Source organism: Peromyscus maniculatus, chromosome 1 (genome assembly GCF_049852395.1).
Source record: "Peromyscus maniculatus bairdii isolate BWxNUB_F1_BW_parent chromosome 1, HU_Pman_BW_mat_3.1, whole genome shotgun sequence".
Taxonomy (NCBI): domain Eukaryota; kingdom Metazoa; phylum Chordata; class Mammalia; order Rodentia; family Cricetidae; genus Peromyscus; species Peromyscus maniculatus.
Genome location: NC_134852.1, coordinates 28,681,467 through 28,700,632, shown reverse-complemented (window position 1 = coordinate 28,700,632; position 19,166 = coordinate 28,681,467). Strand labels below are relative to the sequence as shown.

Below are 19,166 nucleotides of genomic sequence, written 5' to 3'. Positions count from 1 at the left end.
CCCTAGGTCCTCTTATAGAACTAAAAGTGCTGTTAAAAGCAGATTTTTCATCAAGTTAGCCAAAGATATATATATATTTAGAAAAATTAGGCAGGCAGCAGTGGTGCACACCTTTAATCTGTGTGCTCAGGAGGCCAAGGCAGGTGGATGTCTGAGTTTGAGGCCAGGCTGATGTACAGAGTGAGTTCTTGGACAGCCAGGAATATGTAGAGAAACTCTCCCTCAAAAAAGTTAGAAAAATTTTAAAGTTTAAGTAGGTCTCAGCTGTGAGTAGCTAAAACTATGTTTAACAGTAGACAACTGATTGGGACAAGAACTTTTGTATAAACTGAAAGCCACCTTCACCTTCTTTGATGATGAGACTGATTTGGACTTACAGATATCTAGTAAAATTTTGGTATCTAATACTCTATCAAAAGAAAATCTCCTAGCTCAAAGTCCTTCCTCCAATCAAAAGTTACAGTTAGACTCTCTTGTAGATTGGTTGTTCTACTAACTAGTTCAGTTATTCCATCCAGATTAAACAATACCTAATGGCCCTGGAAACAAATACAGAAATTGCAGTTCATATTGTCTGGCTTACAGAGACAGGTATGCTGGCTCCCTGATTATCATGCTGAAATACACCTCTCCTGCCTATGAATAAACCTGAGACTGCTGATTCTCATGAGCTTGATCCCTCCAGAGAAATAGGTATATGGTGTCTTGGACCTGAAAGATGCATTCTTCAGCCTCTCTTTGGCAGAAGTGAGTCCATTCATCTTTGCTTTTATTTTTTAAATTTTTATGTGACTCTCCTGGTGAAGTTTATTTATTGAATATTTTCTTTTTTTCCATGTATTTTTTATTAATAGATTTTTCTATTCATTTTATATATGAACCACAGCTTCCCATGTCCTTCCTCCTCCTGCCCCCCCAGCCTTTCCCCCAACAACCCCATTCCCACTTCCTCCAAGGTAAGGTCTCCCATGGTGAGTCAGCAGAGCCTGGTACATTCAGTTGAGGCAGGTCCAAGCCCCTTCTCCCTGCACCAAGGCTATGCAAAGTGTCTCACCATAGGCACTAGGCTCAAGAAAGCCAGGTCATGCACTAGAGACAGGTCTCGATCCCATTGCTTGGGGTCCCCTAAACAGTTCAAGTTAAACAACTGTCTCACTTATCCAGAGGGCCTAGTCCAGTACCATGGGGGCTCCTCAGTTATTGGTCTGTAGTTCATGTATTTCCACAAGTTTGGCTACTTATCTCTGTACATTTTCCAATCATGGTCTCAATAACTCTTGCTTATAGAAATCCTCCTTTCTCTCATTGACTGGACTCCTGGAGCTGTTCTTGGGACCTGGCCATGGATTTCTGTATCTGCTTCCATCAGTCACTGGATGAGGGTTCTATCATGACAGTTAGGGTATTTAGCCATTCGATCACCAGAGTAGGCTAGTTCAGGCATGCTCTCAACTGTTACCAGCAGTCTATGGTGGAGTCATCCTTGTGTATTCCTGGGAACATCCCTAGCACTCTGCTTCTCCCTATTCCCATGGTATCTTCATTTATCATGGTATCTCTTTCCTTTTTCTCCTACTCTGTTTCCCCCCACTCCTCTAAGCTCTCATTCCCCTGTCCCTTGCCCTGCACTACCTCCCCACCCCAAGTTTGCTCATGTAGATCTCATCCATTTCTCCATCACTGGGCAATCCATGCGTCCTTCCTAGGGTCCTTCTTACTAGCTAGTCTCCTTGGAGCTGTGGGTAGCAGTCTAGTTATCCTTTGCTTTATATCTAGTATCCACTTATGAGTGAGTACATACCATGTTTGTCCTTCTGAGTCTGGCTTACCTCACTAAGGATGATATTTTCTAGTTACATCCATTTGCCTGAAAACCTCATGAGGTGTCATTGTTTTTCTCTGCTGAGTAGTACGCCATTGTGTATATGTACCACATTTTCTTTATCTGTTCTTCAGTTGAGGGGCATCTAGGTTGTTTTCACATTCTGGCTATTACAAATAATGCTGCTATGAACCTAGTTGAGCATGTGTCCTTGTGTTATGACTGAGCATTCCTTGGGTATATGTCCAAGAGTGGTACAGCAGTGTCTTGAGGAAGATTGATTCCCAATTTTCTGAGAAACTGCCATACTGATTTCCAAAGTGGCTGTACAAGTTTGCATTCCCACCAACAGTGAAGGAATGTTCCCCTTGCTCCACATTCTCTCCAACATAAGCTGTCTTCAGTGGTTTATTTTTAATTTATTTTACAACACCATTCAGTTCAACATAATAGCCACAGATTCCCCTGTTCTCCCCCTCTCGCCCCCCTCCCCCCTCCCCCAGCCCACCCCCCATTCCCATGTCCTCCAGATCAAGGTCTCCCCCGAGGACCGGGGTTGATCTGGTAGACTCAGTCCAGGCAGGTCCAGTCCCCCCCTCCCAGAACAAGCCAAGCGTCCCTGCATAAGTCCCAGGATTCAAACAGCCAACTCATGCAACGAGCCCAGGACCCGGCACCAACGCACAGCTGCCTCCCAAACAGATCAAGCCAAATGACTGTCTCACCCATTCAGGGGGCCTGATCCAGTTGGGGGCCCCTCAGCCTTTGGTTCATAGATCCTGTGCTTCCATTCATTTGGTTATTTGTCCCGGTGCTTTATCCAACCTTGGCTTCAACAATTCTCATATAAACCCTCTTCTTTCTCACTAATTAGACTCCCAATGCTCCACCAGGGGCCCAGCCGTGGATGTCTGCATCCAGATTCCTCAGTCCTTGGATGGGGTTTATGGCACAACTATCAGGGTGTCTGGCCATCCCATCACCAGAGTAGGTCAGTTCCTGCCGTCTCTCGACCATTGCCAGCAGACTTTTGTGGGGATATCTTTGTGGATCTCCATGGGCCTCCCTAGCTCTCTGCTTCCTCCCCTTCTCATGTGGTCTTCATTTACCATGGTCTCCTATTCCTTGTTCTCCCACTCTTTTCTTGATCCAGCTAGGATCACCCACTCTCTTTCCCTCGACCATTGCTCTTCATTGTTCACACTCATGACCAGGCTGTTCATGTAGATCTCATCCATTTCTGTGTGTCTTTTTTGGGGTCCCGTTTTCCAGGTAGCCTCACTGGTGATGTGGGTAGCAGTCCAGTCATCTTTGTTCCACATCTAGCATCTTCCTATGAGTGAGTACATACCATATTTGTCTTTCTGAGTCTGGGTTACCTCACTCAGGATGATTTTTTCTAGATCCATCCATTTGCCTGCAAACCGTATGATGTCATTGTTTTTCTCTGCTGAGTAGTATTCCATTGTGTAGATATGCCACAATTGATTTATCCATTCTTCAGTTGAAGGGCATCTAGGTTGTTTCCAGGTTTTGGCTATTACAAACAATGCTGATATGAACATAGCTGAGCAAGTGCTCTTGTGGTATGATTGAGCATTTCTTGGGTATATGCCCAGGAGTGGTATAGCTGGATCTTGGGGGAGATAGATTCATCGGTCAGAAAAAAAAAAAAAACACTAAAGCCAACAAAGTCATGAACCAAAATGTCCAAGAAGTTTGGGACACCATGAAAAGACCAAACCTACGAATTATAGGGATAGAAGAAGGTGAAGAATACCAACTCAAAGGCACAGAAAATATATTCAACAAAATTATAGAAGAAAACTTTCCCAACTTAAAGAAGGAAATGCCTATGAAGATACAAGAAGCTTATAGAACACCAAACAGACTAGACCCCCCAAAAAAGTCCCCTCGACACATAATAATTAAACAACTAAATGTACAGAATAAAGAAAGAATATTAAGAGCAGCCAAGGAAAAAGGCCAAGTGACCTATAAAGGCAAATCCATCAGAATAACACCCGATTTCTCAATGGAGACTTTGAAAGCCAGAAGGACCTGGACAGATGTAATGCAGACACTAAGAGACCATGGATGTCAGCCCAGACTAATATACCCAGCAAAACTTTCAATCATCATAGACGGAAGGAAGAAGAAATTCGAAGACAAAGCCAGATTTAAACAATACCTATCCACAAACCCAGCCCTACAGAAAGCACTAGAAGGAAAATTCCAACCGAAGGAAGTCAGATACAAACTCAAAAACACAGGCAATAGATAAAGCCCCAACAGTAAACCCCAAAGAAGGGAAGTACACACACACTACCACCAAAAATAACAGGGATAAAGAATCACTGGTCATTAATATCCCTTAATATCAACGGACTTAATTCACCTATAAAAAGACATAGACTTACAGAATCGATATGAAAGCAGGACCCATCTTTCTGCTGCATACAAGAAACACATCTCAAATTCAAAGACAGACACTACCTAAGAATAAAAGGCTGGGAAAAGACTTTCCAGTCAAATGGTCTTAAGAAACATGCAGGGGTAGCCATCCTGATATCCAAAAAAATAGACTTCAAACTAAAATCAATCAAAAGAGATCAAGAAGGACATTACATGTCTTCAGTGTTTTTGATCTTAGCCATTCTGACAGGTATATGATCGTATATCAGTTGTTTTGATTTGCATTTCCTTGACGACTAAGAATGTTGAGCAGTTCCTTAAATATCTTTCAGCCATTTGAGAGGCTTTAGTTGAGAATTCTCTGCTTAGCTCTATAGCTTGTTTATTAATTGGATTGTTAGCTATTTTGATGTCTAAATTCTTGAGTTCTTTATATATTCTGGAGATCATCCCTTTGTCAGATGTGGGGTAGGTGAAGATATTTTCCCATTCTGTAGGCTGTCATTTTGTCTTATTGACTGTGTCCTTTGCCCTACAAAAACTCGGTTTTAAGAGGTCCCATTGATTAATTGTTGCTCTCAGTATCTGCACTACTGGTGTTATATTTAGGAAGTGATCTCTGGTATCAATGTGTTCAAGACTACTTCCTACTTTCTCTTGTATCAGCTTTAGAGTAACTGGATTTATGTTGAGGTCTTTGACCCACTTGGACTTAAGTTTTGTGCATGGTGACAGATATGGATCTATTTGCAATATTCTACATGTTGACATCCAGTTATGCCAGCACCATTTGTTGAAGATACTTTTTCCCCCATTGTACAGTTTTGGCTTCTTTGTCAAAAATTGGGTGTTCATAGGTGTGTGGATTAATGTCAAGGTCTTCAATGCAATTTCCTTGGTCCACATGTCAGTAATGCCAATACCAAGCTGTTTTTATTACTACAGCTCTATAGTAGAGCTTGAAGTCAGGGATCATGATGCATCCAGAGGTTACTTTATTGTACAAGATTCTTTTAGCTATCCTAGGTTTTTTGCTTTTCCATATGAAGTTGTGTATTGCTCTTTCTAGGTCTGTGAAGAATTGTATTGGGATTTTGATGGAGATTGCATTGAATCTGTAGATTGCTTGTGGTAAAATTGCCATTTTTATTGTGTTTACCTTATCTATGCATGAGCATGGGAGATCTTTCCATTTTATGATATCTTCTTCAATTTCTTTTTTCAGAGACTTAAATTCTTGTCATACAGGTCCTTCACTTGCTTAGAGTTACCCCAAGGTGTTTTATATTATTTGTGGCTATTGTAAAGGGTGATGTTTCTCTGATTTCTTTCTCAGCCCTTTTATCATGTGTATATAGGAGGGACACTGATTTTTTTGAGTTAATCTTGTATCCTGCCACATTATTGAAGGAATATATCAACTGTAGGAGTTCTCTGGTAGAATTTTTGGGATCACTTATGTACACAGTATTATATTGTCTGCAAATAGGGAAAGTTTGACTTCTTTCTTTCCAATTTCTATACATTTGATCTCCTTTTCTTGTCTTATTGTTCTAGCTAGAACTTCAAGTACTATATTGAATAAATATGGGGAGAGTGGACAGCCTTGTCTTGTTCCTGATTTTAGTGGAATAGCTTTGAGTTTCTCTCCATTTAATTTGATGTTGGCTGTTGGCTTGCTGTGAATTACCTTTATTATGTTTAGGTATGTATTCCTTGTATTCCTGATCTCTCTAGACCTTTATCATGAATGGGTGTTGGTTTTGTTAAAGTCCTTTTCAGCATCTAATGAGATGATTATGTGTTTTTTTTTCTTTCAGTTTATTTATACGGTGTATTACATTGACAGATTTACATATGTTGAAACATTCTTGTATCCCTGGGATGAAGCTTACTTGATCATGGTGGATAATTTTTTTGATATGTTCTTGGATTCTGTTTGCCAGTATTTTGTTGAGTATTTTTGCATCAATGTTCATGAGGGAGATTGGTCTGTAATTCTCTTTCTTTGTTGCATCTTTGTGTGGTTTTGGTATTAGGGTAACTGTAGCTTCATAAAAAGAGTTTGGCAATGTTCCTTCTGTTTCTATTGTGTGGAACAATTTGAAGAGTTTTGGAATTAGCTCTTCTTTGAAATTCTGGTAGAATTCTGCTGTGAAGCCATCTGGTCCTGGGCTTTTTTTGTTGGGAGACTTTTAATTACTGTTTCTATTTCCTTAAGGGTTTTTGACCTATTTAAATAGTTTATCTGGTCTTGATTTAACTTTGGTATGTGGTATACAGAAAATTGTCCATTTCTTTCACATTTTCCAATTTTGTGGAGTACAGGTTTTTGAAGTATGACCTGATGATTCTCTGGATTTCCTCAATGTCTGTTGTTATGTCTCTCTTTTCATTTCTGATTTTGTTGATTTGGATGCTCTCTTTCTGACTTTCGGTTAGTTTGGATAAGGGCTTATCTATCGTGTTGATTTTCTCAAAGAACCAACTCTGTGTTTTGTTGATTCATTGTATTGTTTTCTTTGTTTCTATTTCATTTATTTTAGCCAATTTGATTATTTCCTTGCATAGATTCCTTCTGAGTGAGTTTGCTTCTTTTTGTTCTAGAGTTTTCAGGTGTGCTGTTAAATCACTATTGTGAGAGTTCTCCATCTTCTTTATGTGGGCATTTAGTGCTATGAATTTTCCTCTTAGCACTGCTTTCATAGTGTCCCATAAGTTTGGGTATGTTGTACTTTCATTTTCATTGAATTCTAGAAAATATTTAATTTCTTTCTTAATTTTTTCCTTGACCCATTGGTGATACATTTGGGCATTGTTCAATTTCCATGAGACTGTAGGCTTTCTGTAAATTTTGTTGTTGTTGAAATCTAACTTTAAGCCATGGTTGTCCAATAAAATACAGGAAGTTACTTTCCTTTTTAATCTGTTGAGATTTTTTTTGTGACCAAGCACGTGGTCAATGTTAGAGAAGGTTCCGTGGGTTGCTGAGAAGAAGATATATTCTTTCGTGTTAAGATGGAATGTTCTGTAGATATCTATTAAGTCCATTTGAGTCATAACTTCTATTAGGTCCCTTATGTCTCTTTTAAGTTTCAATCTGGCAGATCTATCCAGAAATGAGAATGATGTGTTGAAATGTCCCACTTCTAGTATCTGGGGTTTGATGTGTGATTTAAGCTTTAGTATGTTTCTTTTACAAATGTGAGTGCTCTTTTTTTTATGGTTACTATATTTCTTTTTTTTCCATCACAGGCAATTTATTTTGTTCTATTCATTCACAGTTAATACAGAAAATACTTGGAAACATTTCCATATAATATTTGACACAGAAATCATCAAACTACTGAAAATGTGCATCTATGAAACATGTACATGAAGGTTTACAGCAGTGTGTTGCTAATAGTAAAAAAGTTAAAACAACTCAAATAGCTATCAAATACTGGAGAGAAATAAAATGTGGCTTTTCATACAATAGAATATTATTAAGACATAAAAATGAATGAGAAACTGACAGATTAAATGACTTTGGTGAACCTTCATAATTTCATTTGTAGATCTTTCCATTTCTAATTTATAAATACATTTGGGGTTATAAATTATAAATGTACTACCTCCTGTCAATATTGTATACTTCTATTTGATGATTTCTGTGAGTGCTCTTTTATTTGAGGCAAAATCTTCAGAATTGTGACTTTATCTTGTCATTTTTTCCCCGTGATAAATATGTAATGTCCTTCCCAATCTCTTCCAATTAATTTTATTTTGAAGTCTATTTTATTAGATATTAGGATAGCTACACCAGCTTGCTTCTTAAATCCATTTGATTGGAAAGTCTTTTCCCAGCCTTGTACTCTGAGGTAGTGTCTGTCTACAAAGTTGAAGTGTGTTTCTTGTATGCAGCAGAAGGATGGATCCTGTTTTCTTATCCATTCTGCCAGCCTGTGTCTTTTTACAGGTGAATTGAGACTATTGGTATTGATGGATATTAATGACAAGTGATTGTTAATTCCTGTTATTTTTTGTTTGTAGTGTTGTGTTTCTCTTATTTGGTATTTTTTGGTGTGAGATTATCTATTGCCTGTAATTTCATGGTTGTATCTAACTTCCTTCTAGTGCTTTCTGTTGGGCTGGATTTGTGGATAGGTATTGTTTAAATTTTGTTTTATCATGGAATATTTTGTTTATCCCATCTATGGTGATTGACAGTTTTGTTGGATATAATAGTCTGGGTTGGCATCCATTATCTCTTAGTGTCTGCATAACATCTGTCCAGGACCTTTTTCTGGCTTTTAGAGTCTCCATTGAGAAGTCAGGTGTTATTCTGATGGGTCTGCCTTTAGATGTTACTTGGCCTTTTTCCTTTGCAGCTCTTTATATTTTTCTTTATTCTGTATGTATAAACATTTGATTATTATGTGGTGAGGGGCCTTTTTTTGGATCCAGTCTATTTGGTGTTCTATAAGCTTCTTGTACCTTCATAGACATTTTCTTCTTTATGTTGGGATAGTTTTCTTCTATAATTTTGTTGAATATATTTTCTGTGCCTTTGAGTTGGTAATTTTCTCCTTCTTCTATCCTGATTATTCTTAGGTTTGGTCTTTTCATGGTTTGGTCTTTTCATCCAGATTTCCTGGATGTTTTGTGTTATGACTTTTTCAGTGTTAGTGTTTTCTTTGACTGATGAATCTATTTCCTCTATTTTATCTTCAATGCTAGAGATTCTCTCTTCCATCTCTTGCATTCTTTGCTTATGCTTGCATCTGTAGTTCCTGTTTGTTTACTCAGAATTTCCATTTCCGGCAGTCCCTCAGTTTGTGTCTTCTTTATTGCCTCTATTACAATTTTCAAATGTTGGACTTTTTCAAACATTTGCTTAATTGCTTTTTCTTGGCTTTCTTTAAGGGAGTTATTGAATTCTTCCTATTTTTTTCTTTTCTTCAAATTCTTTAAGGGTAGTTTTCATTTCCTCTTTAAAAGCCTGTATTATCTTCTTAAGGTCATTTTAAAGGTCTATTTATTCTGATTCTCCTGCTTTGGGATGTTCAGGTCTTGGTGCCATATTAGTCTTCATTTTGTTGACTGTATTTTTGCACTGGTGTCTATCCATCTCTTTCTCCACTCCACGAAACTGCTGCCTATTTCTGAGGGAGCCTCTTTTGGTCCAGTTGATACTTTGGGTCTAATGGGAGCTCTTGGTCTAATCCAGGCTCTTGGTCCAGTCTGTGCTCTTCCCAATTGATTCAGGGTGTGCTTATGTCTTTGGTTTTCAATGGTGTCACGGGGGGGGGGGGGGAATGTTTTCTTAGTGAGGGGGCAAGGGAAGGGCTCATCTTTGCTTTTAAATGGACATTCTCAAAGGGTGGTTCAGTGGGCAACTTACATAGACCAGATTTCCCAAAATGTTTAAAAATTCCTTAAAGCTGTTTGATGAGACACTAAATGCTAACCTCTTGTCCGTTCACCAGATGTTTCCCAGGAAAATGGATTGTAAAAGGGCTATTGAGGAAGTGCTGCAAGAGTTACAGACCTTGGGTTACAGAGTGGCTAAAATTAATGATCTTTCAGGACACTGAAGACACACTCCCGGATAAAGCGAATCACCCTCGCATCTGTTTCTTTATAGACAAGGAGGCTGAGCCACACAAGTGGGGCCTTGTACACAAAGTACCTGAGCACATTTTAGCCCTGCGTCCACTGTAGATGTTTCTGTCTGCAGTTCAGTAAACGACTGGTGAGGAGCTAGGTATGTAGACTCTCAAGTGCTGGCCAACAAGGAGACTCCTTTTGTGAGATTGGGCTCTATATGGCCCACCTTTCAACACCACAGTGAGGGTGTGGCTTAGCGAAACGGACTTGCTCAGTGATGCACAATGGAGTCTCTGTACTCTGTGCTGGAGGGAACCAGACAGCAAATCAGTGACTGGAGCCCCAGAGACAAGATCCAGATATGTGAAAGATCTGGATAATCTCTCCAATGCAGCTGCCTGGCAGCAACAGCCCCTAAATAGTCAAGTCAAATGCAGTAGTCGACAATAAAGTTAACATCAGAAACTTGTCAATTCATGTCCAGGTTGTACACATGCTTACACTCTTGTAGTTGGCAATCTGCTTTCACTCCTTTCTGATCAGTGTTCTATTGCCATCTAGCGACAAATTTCTGGAATGCAGCTAAAAAAAAAAAAAGCCCTTTAGGCAGGGTGATTTGTCCTGTTTTGAGTGCGAAGGTTAAGTTTTCCTAGGAGCTTCAACAGTGACCATGGAGTTTATCATCTGTATTTGGATGGCATACTCTAAAGTGAACAGTTTGGACTCCACCTTCCCATGTTTTTAGCGCTGGGACACAGGAGGATGACAGGAGGCAGCCTGGCTCATTCCTCATGGATAAAGCTACTATTCGAATAGGACACTGCACAGTCACTCCCCGGTGAAGCGAACGACTCAAGGCCCTCGGCTTCACAAACACGGAAGCAGAGTCTCCCACGTGGAGCCATGCCTTACTGTCCCTGTGCACATTCTAGCCCGGTGTCCACTCTGGAACATTCCATCTGTAGCTCAGCTATTGGCTGATGAGGAGCAAAGCGGGTGGAGTCTCGAGTGCTAAGCAACAGTAGCCCAAGATGCAGGTGTGAAAGGGCTTTTGGTAGCACCCGCCTTCCTGCATCACAATGCTCAGTGATGCAGACTTGTTCAGTGATGGTGAGTGGTCTCAAGACTCCTTAATGGAGAGAACAGGACAGTAAAACCGCGAGTTGTGCCTCAGAGACAAAATCCAGATACACAAAGAACCATGAGCCACCTCCATCTCAGCTGCCCTGCAGCCACTGCCCCGAGATCGTCATGTCAAAACAAAATAATGTGGACAATGAGGCAACGCCAGATACTTGTTTGCTAATAGATGTCGAGGTTGTGTGCACTTTTGTAGTTGCCCATCTACTATCATTTCATTGTGGTTTGGTGTTCTATTGCCATCTAGCGTCAAGTTTCTGGAATGTGCTTAAAAACCCCTTTAGTTAGGGCGGTTGTCTTTTTGAGTGAAAAACAGTCCCTTGTTTTATGTGCATGGAAATGTGCCTTGAACCCCATGATCACATGGTATAAAACACTTGTTTAGAAAGATAATCCACAGACTAGGAAACCATAGACTCAATCTAATTATAATTGAATGATTTATTGATTAGCTGCTAGTAGGACAATAGCCTTAAAGCCAAATCTCACACCTGTCATGAAGGAAGGGTATGGGGAAGGGCTTTTTTTTTTTTTTTGGCAAAACCCACCAGATCTTCAATATCTATGCAAATGAGCATAAACTTGTGTGCTCTGCCAAGTTAAGTAGTTAAGGCAACTCAAAACAATTTTTGGGTATCTATTTAAACAAGTTACAGAAGCCAAAAAAGCAGTTAGTCATATCATAACAAGTAGATAGTCATGGCTGTACATAGTTCGGTGGAGGCCACTGAGTCAGTGTAACTGGAAACTTATCCTCCAGGGACTGCAGTCAGACAAATGGCTACTGGGTACCAAGTACCTAGATGGATGCCTAACATAAAATGGAGTTTCATTATCCATCACAAATGCAGAGGCTGGCCACCTCCTAATCTCAGCAGGCCAATTTCTGCTTGTTGGAGGCCAGCCTGGTCTAAATAGTGAGTTCCAGTCCACTACATAGTGAGTCCCTGTCTCAAAAATAAAAATCATATAAGTAATTAATGCCCAGAACATAGCTTCTAAAAATCAACAATAGAAGCCATCTAAAGTAAAATTAAAAGATTCAAATAGATATTAATACAATGAATATAGACAAGTAATCAATAACCTGAGAAAATATACCCAACCTACTGATCCCAAGGAAAGTAAAGCTCTAAGGACTTCACATTCAACTAGAATGGTTATGACAAAAAGAAAATCAATTGAAAAGAGTTGTTGAAATTGAAAGGTGTGTGCATTGCTACTGGGATGTAACAATGCTTAGCTGCTGCTGAAGGAAATGTGGCAATTCCTCAAAAAAGTTAAATGGAATTCTCATGTGACTCAGCAATTGCAATTGTGGACATATTGCCAATAAAATTGAAAATCGCAACTCAATAGATACTCAGGTATTTATGCCCATAATAGTATATAATAGTCCACAGTGGAAGAAACCCAAGTGTCTATCATTGGAAGAATGCAAAAGTGAAATGTGGTCAATCTGTATGTGGTATATTATCCATAAGAAGGAAAGACATTCTAGTTTTACTCCATAATAAATATTGAGGATATTATGCCAAACAAAATAAGCTAGATAGGTACTATAATTGCATTTATTTTTCATTTTATTAGTTCTTTAAGAATTCTATACAATGTATTTTGACCATATTCATCCCTTCCTCCAATTTTTCCTGGATCCAAGCCCCATCTGTACCCACCCAACTTTGTGTCCTTTTTATAATAAATCAGTTCCACTTTGTCTTGCTCCTGTGTTCTTGGATACATGGCATTCAAATAGAACATGGTCCCTGAGTGGGAATATAAGTCACTTGGATGAAGAGATGCAGGTCCCCAGTGCTCAGAGTGTGTTTGCAAAGACCCCAGATGCTGAGGTGGCCTGTGGATGTCCAGATCCTTAAAAGTCCCTTCATTGGCAGAACCCATGGTTGACCTAAGTTGTTTTTTAAAACAAGCTTACACTCTGGCTACACCAATGAGCTCGATAGGTAAAATGTGACCTTGGATCTTTCTCCAAAATGTTATGCGGAAGTTTGTAAGACTGAGTGTGAAGTTAGGGAGGGTGCTAGAGGTCAGTGAGGTGTCCTGGAGGCAGAAGTACCTGGTGACTTCCTTCCTAAGGAGACTCAGGATCTCTCTGACCAGAAGGGTAAAAGCAAACAAGATCTACATAAGCTCAAGTCAGATGAAATCTCAGTATGGAGAGGGAATGTGGGCATGATATCACACCCTGGCTGAGGAGCTATAGGCAATTGATAGCTGATGGGAGAGGGAGAGCCAGTTTCATTTAAAGGTCTATCTCCTGGTAAGTAAACCCCACTCAAGTGGATGGCCTCACATCCAAGAGTATATAAGCAGCACAAAATGCACTTGATGTCTTTTTAAAAACAGGACACAAAGTTGGGTAGGTAGGGATGTGGGATGGATCTCAGAGGAGTTTAGATATGAGGTGAGTATGATCAAAATATATGAGATACTCAAAACTTAATTTAAAAACAGAAGAATGTTAGGTAAAACTAAGTAAGCAACATGCACGGAATGCACATGATAAAATGTAATATGATAAACCACTGGAAGTGTGTCAAATTGTCACAGACATGGGTAAAAGTTAGAATTTTTGGAACATGTGTCTTTTGAGACATGATTGTTTAGAGCTAGCCAGGCACTAACCAAACCAGCAACCTCTAGTTTTGCTGAGTCTCATGATGCAGCCTGAGATGCATGGGCAACTGGGATGGACTATCCTGCATTTTCAGACAGGATGTCTAGATCATGGAATCCTGGGTGGGGCTGCTACTTTCAGCTGAGTTTGGAAAAAAAAACAAGAAAACAACAGAGATCCATTGTGGAAAAAATGAATTTTGGAGATGACTCAGAAGCCACTCACCTGCAAAATGAATGAAAATTTCCCTGGGATCCAGCCTCTATCTCTTGGTTTTTGACTCCATAGAGGGCTATTGATCTCACTTCTGTTCACCTTATATGATCTGGACCTTGTTCTGCTGCTTAGCCAGAAGTAGAGCTTCTCACTTTTTGTTCTCAGAATGAATGACCCATGATGACTTGTTGTATAAACATATTTTTGTAACTGAAGTTTTCCTGTGTTCCAACTGGCCCGTGGTCAGGACAAATCTCTCTCACCTGCCAGTCCTGCAGCTGCTTGAACCCAGGTAAACACACAGAGGGTCATATTAATTAAAACTGCTCAGTCATTAGCTCATACTTACTACGACTAGTTCTTACACTTAAATTAACCCATAATTCTTATTTATGTTTAGCCTTGTGGCTTGGTACCTTTTCTTAGTTCTGCCTTCACATCTTGTTTCCTCTGTGTCTGGCTGGTGATTCCTGACTCAACCTTCCTCTTTCCAGAATTCTCCTCTCTATATGTCCTGCCTATACTTCCTTCCAGGCTACTGGCTAATCAGCATTTTACTTATACAGAGTGATATCCACAGCACTTCTCCTTTTCTTTTTTTTTCAAAAAGCAAAGTTTTAACTTTAACATAGTAAAATTACATATAACAAAATAATTATCAAGCAAGAATTACAATTGCAATATCTAGTTTATTTATAATATCTAGTCTATTTGTATTTGGCAAAATTAAAGAATATATCCTATCCATCCTATATTTGTGAGTCTAATGTTTCATATATAACTTATCTTTTATCATAACTAAGGAAATTATAACTATCTAGTCTTCAACTGCATCAAAGACTTCAGAAGGATATAATATTACCTGAGAAATGGAAGAAGAACAAAAGCAACTTTTGGGAGTCTTACAAGAGTAGGCAGAGGCAGCTGGTAGACTGGACAGTCATCTGAAGTTCCTGTGTAAAGTTGGGGCATCTGTCTTCAGCCCACAGGCCTAGAGTCTCTCAGTCACTTCTCTCTGCTCCTGTAGAATGTCTGGCAGCTTCCTCTCTAAAGCAGGAACCTGAAGGACCATTTCACCAAGCAAATTTCAGTGGTCACCTTCCTATGGGTCCTGTATGTCCAGTTGATACATCATTTTGTCAAGCAGTCCAGGCAAGTACAGTTTCTTGCCCAAATGGCATTTTTGCCAAGAAGAAGATAAACTCCATATGGAGTGCCTTCAGTGCCCATCTTTCTCTCTGAAGTAAATCAGTGCTGCCAGGAGCAGACACGTCTCACTGTCCAGAAAGTCTAAATTTTAAAAACATTTTAAATGCCATTTTCTGTAGGTCTTTGAAGGATTTAAAGATTACCTACCTAATTGAATTATATCTATGTATACCTAGAAAACTTAACATGACCAAAAGTTTGACTGTCATAGGAGACTAATTATTAATCTGTATTTTTAATTATCCATTCCAATCTAAATGAGTTACATAAGCATAATACCTCAAACAAGAGTAGAAATATATATACAGTATAACAAAATTAAGTTTAAACTTGTATTAATAAACTAAAATCCATACCAATGTAAAACATTTCTAAACAAGTTGTTTCTCTTTAAAAGTAAGTTCATTAATCTACTCTTTCATCCTGTCATATCTATACTATCCCCTTTTCTTCTTTAGAAAGAGATCACATTTATAATCAACCTGTTTTAAATAAAAATATGGGTTTTCCTCTGTCACACACCAGAGAACTCTTCTGATATGGGACAGAAGAATCTCTCAACATTTTGTTTTAGCAGTATGCTTGGATTTAGAGAAGGAGTGAGTCAATTCCATCTCCAAAGCCAGCTTGATATATTTGGAAATTGGGCATAGCTTCTCATACTGCTTCCTGCTGGATGAAGGTGCTGTATTCTTATGGGGACACAAAGAAAATTTTAGGATTATGGAGTAGTCCATGAGGCTGTATTGTCTGAGCCAGTTGCCTTGAAACCATTCTAGATGTTGGATCATCTGGGCCATGGTGTCATCGGAGACCTTTCAAGGGGTCTTGGTTGGTCAAACCTGATGTATCTTAATCTAGAACAAATCCATAGCCTCTTGCTTTCTGTGGAAACAAAAGCAGAGCTTCCTTTCCAAAGCAACATATTCTTAGATCCAAATTTTGAAGTCAAGGTATCTTTAAAATATACATATTGGTTTAACTGAGCAGCCTTTACAATCAAATGTCTTTCTGCAGTTAAAAATCCCTAGGACAACACAATCCAGATTTTCTGTGTGATACCCATCTTTACGTGGCTTGTTTTTTATATTACTTTATTATTTCTTTACAGACTTCATTTTTAAAAAACTATCTATTTATTTATATAACTGCATATATTACTTTTTTAAAAAATATTTCAAGCCTATGTACATTTTTTACACACATTGTAAACTATTTATCTATTGCTTTAAACTGTAGCATTCTCTACCCACCTCAGCTTTCCAACATGGCGGTGGTGCATTACCTGCCAGCTCTGAGTCTGAAAGCCATGCATATCATCAACTCTCAGTAGCAGTGAGTCTATGCTTCTATCAAAGCAGCGTGTAGCCCAGAAACCTCTTTTCCCCCTGTCCTAGCAAAGGCTAAATCCACCATGCAGTGTAATGTGCAGCTTGCAGATGCCTCATTCCTGCTATGCTGTAGATCAAGCCCGAATGCCACAAACCCACCATGGAGTAGGTCAAGCATGCAGGCTGAGGCTAACTTGAGAGAGACAACTAGGGAGCTGGTTTTAGCTCCATTTTAGAATCTTTTTTAAAAAAGCTTTCTCAGGTTTTAGGTGGAAATTTATGCTCCATGTTCTGGTGCCATTTGTAGCTGAAGTTTTCCTGTGTCCCACCTGGCCCATGGTTAGGACAAATCTCTCTCACCTGCCAGTCAGTCCTACAGCTGCTCATATTAATCAAATGCTCAGCCATTAGCTCAGGCTAACTATTGACTAGCTCTTACACTTAAATTAACCCATAATTCTTATCTATGTTTAGCCTTGTGGCTTGGTACCTTTTCTCAGTTGTGCCTTCACATCTTGTTTCCTCTGTGTCTGGCTGGTGACTCCTGACTTAGCCTTCCTCTTCCCAGAATTCTCCTCTCTGCTTGTTCCATCTGTATATCCACAGCATATTTTTAATTTATTCTTTGGAAGTTCATACATATATATGTGTGTGTCTATAATGGATTCTGGGAATTGAATATGGGTCCTCTGTAAGAGTATCCAGTGCTCTTCAACTCTGAACTGGTTCTGCAGTCCTCATTTTCTTCATTTCAATTTTTACATTTAATCCCGATCCTTTAGCATGTTTCAAATTTTGCTGAGTGTGTGTGTGTGTGTGTGTGTGTGTGAGAGAGAGAGAGAGAGAGAGAGAGAGAGAGAGAGAGAGAGAGGGAGAGAGAGAGAGAGAGAGGGAGGGAGAGAGAGAGAGAGAGAGAGAGAGAGAGAGAGAGAGAGAGAGAGAGAGAGAATAGAAGGTTGCTAAAATTGTCTTTCTGGTGGGAGACAGCTATGTTTTTAAAGGTTGTCTGTCCATTAATGCACATTGTTCATTATTTTTATGCATTTTCTAAGAACATTCTAATAGAGTCTACAACAGTACTAGCTTTCCACCATTTTTCTTTCTTTATCTCTAATTAAATTGCCACCTAGTGCCTTTTCACTTTCTCCCTGAGGCTCTCCCTTTGATGTTTCTTGTATTATTACAAAATGTGGATTCTAAAGATCATGACAAAACTGATATCTTGTAGAGAAGTTTTCGGAAAACAAAGTTTATTCAGTACCTGAAGATTGGTGGTGAAGAAGCTGTGCTCACAGACTGAATTTTCAACCTTAAGGAGTTGAGAAGTAACTGACACAGGATGAGAATAAAGAGATAAAGGGGGAGACTAACAAAAGGGAGGGATAGACAATTGCTTCTTTAGAATAAATGGAGGTCTTCAAGGAACTCAGGCTCTGGTTCTTGAACTCTTCCAGTCTTGAGTGCTGGTAGGTATCTTTAGCCTCAAAGAGGAGTACAGAGACAGTAGAGAATCTAGTTCAGGCTAACTATGTAGTATAGTTTTGAGCAAAACATTTCTTAAATGCTGAGCATATCTACACATAAGTGTAGAAGTAGAATCTGAGCCAACTGTTGAGGTAGCAAAGGGTGCAGGCACACTGTGGAAGCAGACATACCAAGTGTGGTTGTTTAAATGAAAATGGTGGCTGTAAGCTCATGTATTTGAAAGCTTCATAACCCAGTAGGTGGAATGTTTTGGGAAAGAGTAGGTGGTATGAACCTATTGTGGGAGATGTCTCACTGGTTCAAAATCCAGCACCATTCTAAGATATCTCTCTCTCTGATTTGTGCCTGTAGACTAGGATGTGAGTTCTCACCTACTGTTTCCGTGCCATGACTACCTGCCACCATGCTCTGCTCTGTGATAATCATGGGCTCTAACTCTCTGAAACTGTAAGCAAGTCCCCAATAACCTCTTTTATAAATTTCCCTGGTCATGGTGTCTCTTCATAACAATAGAAAAGTAACTGAGACAGAAGTTGGTGCCAAAAATGGGGTATTGCTCTGATAGGCATGACCATGCTGGGTTTTGGAAGAATGTGGATGACTCTGAGACTTTGGACTAGAAAAGTGGTTGAACACAAGGTTTAATGGATCTTGGAATATGGTACTGCTGACAGCTATGTGGATTATGAAGGTGTGCACCATCTTTCCTAGCCTTGGAAAGATCTTAATTTCTCTGTTACTGAAACTACGTTTTTCTTCTGTTGCTTTAAGCACACTTATGTGTAGCTAGAGTTTTCCTGCCTTGCCCACAGTCAGGACAAATCTTTGTCACCTGCCAGTCCCACAGCCACTCAGACCCAACCAAGTAAACACAGAGACTTATATTGGTTACAAACTGTATGGGCATGGCAGGCTTCTTGCTAACTGTTCTTATAGTTAAATTAATCCATTTCCAGAAATCTATACCTTGCCACATGGCTTGTGGCTTACTGGCATCTTCACATGCTGCTTGTCTGGGCGGCAGCTGGCAGTGTCTCCTTCCGCCTTCCTGTTCTTTCTTTTCTCCTCTCTGTTAGTCCCGCTTATACTTCCTGCCTAGCCACTGGCCAATCAGTGTTTTATTTATTGACCAATCAGAGTAATTTGACACACAGACCATCCCACAGCACTTATGGATGACTGGGCCTCTATGATCTCTGACAGAAAACAGGCTGCCAGTAGTGATGGGTTGTAGGACCTGGTACTCACAATCCTACTTCTCACCTACTGCACTTTACTTTGGGAGTTGTATTTTCTGTGCTCTACTTTATTTGGGTTTGGG

General features: G+C 39.5%; 1 pseudogene; it reads left to right on the top strand.

Annotated features, from left to right (window-relative positions):
- LOC102917641 (MHC class I-like protein MILL1) overlaps positions 1-10,668 on the top strand; it is a 45,288-nt pseudogene extending 34,620 nt beyond the window's left edge.
- The last annotated feature ends 8,498 nt before the right edge of the window (positions 10,669-19,166 follow it).